This window comes from Miscanthus floridulus, chromosome 15 (genome assembly GCF_019320115.1).
Source record: "Miscanthus floridulus cultivar M001 chromosome 15, ASM1932011v1, whole genome shotgun sequence".
NCBI lineage: Eukaryota > Viridiplantae > Streptophyta > Magnoliopsida > Poales > Poaceae > Miscanthus > Miscanthus floridulus.
In genome coordinates, this window is record NC_089594.1 from 26,110,160 (window position 1) to 26,113,528 (window position 3,369).

Genomic DNA, 3,369 nt, shown 5'->3' on the forward strand with positions numbered 1-3,369 from the left:
CTCTTAACATTACTTACCAGGTTATCATCCCTAGTGATGATGCTAGAAATGCTTGTTGGTACTTACGTAGCATTACTACTAGAATAATACTAAATAGTTCTTTATTAATTTATGTGACTAGGAGGAATATATAGATATGAATGAAAAGGAATCTGCAAGTGCACAGATAATTATACCATTGTAGCACTTCACCCGAGAGTATTCCATGTATCGTTATTTATATTTTTACCACAAGGAAGGTCTAGCATGGATAAGTATTGATAACTTATACTATTGATAGAGAAGTAAACCATAACCAATATTCTACTCATAACAGGGGTAAGTCATAGGATAAGATATATATATGATAAGTATTGATCAATGATAATGATAAATCACTCAGAGTACTCCTTTCTATGGCATTAGCATGGTCAGGTAGAATATTAGAGGAATAATTACTAAGTTGTTCTTAATTATAAGTAAAAGCATACATTGATTAGTGTAATTATACCTAATAGTCATTGCTAAGATCATCTTCATATATACACATAAGGGATCACTACTAACTTCTGACCCTTATACCACGCTTTTTTGTCGCAACGGCATGGTTTTGTTGCAACAAGCGTTGTTATCACAATGATTTTCACTTTTGGTTGCGATAGATTGGTTTTTTGCCATGAAGATTGTTTTGTGGCCATAAGTGTGGAGATCGTTGCAAAAAGTAAGTGTTATCGCAACAAATTATTGAACAGTTGCAATAAGTGATTAATGTTGCCACGATTTGATTTGCGTTGCGGGCAAGTTTATTTTCGTTGCAATACTAAGGTGATATTGCAACTCTTTATTTTATGGTTGCAATAGCCCATCTATATCGCCACGAATATGTTCCGTTGTATATAATAGTCGCTTGCGTTGAAAAAAATTGGTACATATAGCAACGAAAAAAAATAGTTCGTTGCAATCACTAAGGTTGCAACGATTATGGTTTTGTTGTATGTAGCATTTTCGTTCATTGCAAAAAGGTTATAATATAGCAACGAAAAATTACATTGTTGCAATACCTAAGCCTTTCCACTTTAATGCTTGCATTATTGCTCAGTTTTTTCTCTACATATTACTGTTAAGTTTGGTACTTGACTAGATCAAATTACTCACTGTTGTTGATAATCCAGACAAATTTTTGCAAGATTCTTATTCAGATGCATTGGCTAATCCACACATTTTTTTTAATTTGTCTGGTTCAGTGCAAAAACATTCCATTCTTAGCCAATGGTACTCTATTTATGCTGAGGTCTAGCTGTTTCGTTTTTGGCTTGGTCTAGCAGTGTTGATTAGTTATTGTGACTTAATGTGTAATACTCCAATCTGAGTTTCGGTTCATCACATTTATTTTAAGGAGATAATCATTTGTTTCCATTAACTACTGTTCTGAGCATGGATGGAGAAAACAGCAAAACACGCTGGGTAGCTGTTGTCATAATGGACAGTGCTAAGCTTCTGAATATTGCTCTAGTATATACTAGTATATAAAACAGCAAAACAACTCTTTACTTGATGGTTGCGAAAGCATGTCTATGTTGCACCAAATATGATTCGTTGTATGTAATAGTCTCTTGTGTTGCAAAAAGATTGTACATATAGCAACTAAAGACTAAATCATTGCAATACCTAAGGTTCTTGAGCACAATGGTTAAGTAAAAAAAATTAAATAAAAAATCACCACCAGGATTCAAACCTAGGACTTTAGAGTTCTGAAGACTTGTGCTTACCACTACACCATATATGTGTTTGTGTCATTGGTAGTCACAGGAACATATACAAAATACAAAATAACGTAGAACCCGTTATGTATTGAAATAGGATCGGATCTGGTATAGTGGTATATGTATATGTGCACGATCGACTTTCCTATAGGCATCGTGGCTTTCTCTTTCCAAGGCGTCGTCGCAGCTGGCTCTGTCCCCAGGCGTCGTCGCACGTGGCCTCTCCCTGTAGCCGCTGGTGTCCCTATCGCCGGTGCCGCTGGATCGCCGTGTCCTCACCGCTCTACGCGACCTTGTCGACAGCTAGACACTTAGCCGAAAGCCACATCTACACGAGTACGTCGATGCGAGTGACGAGTCATCGAGTTCACACATCAATTAGGTGCTCTAGTTCAATCTATGTTTGACAAATTGCTCCCAAGTTCCTTTGTTAATCTTGATCTATCATCTATGGCAATTATATATTTAATCAATATTCAATTATCTTTACCTCTAATTTTTATTCTTCAGAGTGCATACGTGTAGTTAGGGCATTGTGTTATGAGAGTTGAGACTATTTATTAAGGGATAATCATTATATCAAGTTCTCAACTAGGTAATTTATTGAATTTTGATTTTAATGTTGAATCTAGTACAACATATTTTTTCATGTTCCTTTTTAAGATAATATTTGTAATTTGTTTGATAAAAATTCCCTTTCGATGCATTAAAGTTTATTTTTTATATTATATAGTAATATAGTAAAGGGCTCATTTTTTAAGCTTCGCTCCAGGTCATCAGATTGACAGGTCCGGGCCTGTATGCATGCATTATTGCAAGATCTTTTATCATTGCCTTTTCCCTATCTCTGATATTGTTTATAATGTCGTGATCCCTTCAATTAACGTGCTGCCGGAAAGCCTTGTGACATTTGGAAGATATAATTAATGGCACATGATGATGATTGGAGTTGGATGCTGTTGTCTCGGTCAACCGATGAGTGGCAAGCAGGACTCAAGAAATTTATTGATACTATTTTTTAAGGAACCTATGCATCAGAAACGGCACTGTGTCCATGTTCAAGGTGTCATGGAGTTGTGTACAAAACAAAATCCGAGGGTCAAATGGACTTGCTAACTAAAGGGTTTGATGAGAACTTTGTCAAAGAGAAAGGTAACGCTGGCATATTTTTGAATGATGATAGGGATCTGAATGTAGGCCCACTAGATGATGCATTATCCACCAACAATCTGTTGTCCGCATTAATTAGGGGTGCGACCAGTGGCAATACCAATGAAGAGCCTTGTGAGAGTGCAAAGAAATTCTTTGATTTCTTGAAAGATGCGCAACAAGAGTTGTGGTCAGGCTCATAGCTTACCAAAGTATCATTCTTGGTCAAGCTCTTTCAGCTTAAGTGCATGGGTGGATGGAGTAAGGAGAACGCAGAGCAAACACTTAGCCTATGGAGAGATACGCTCCCCCAGGACATTGTATCCCAGACACTATCAAGAAAGCACAGAAGATTATCCGCGACCTTAGCCTCACGTACATTAAGATCGATGCTTGTGTGAATGGCTGTGTGTTATTTCATGGGCCATTGGCTGATATGGACACGTGTCCAACATGTGGTGAGAGTAGGTGGAAGAAA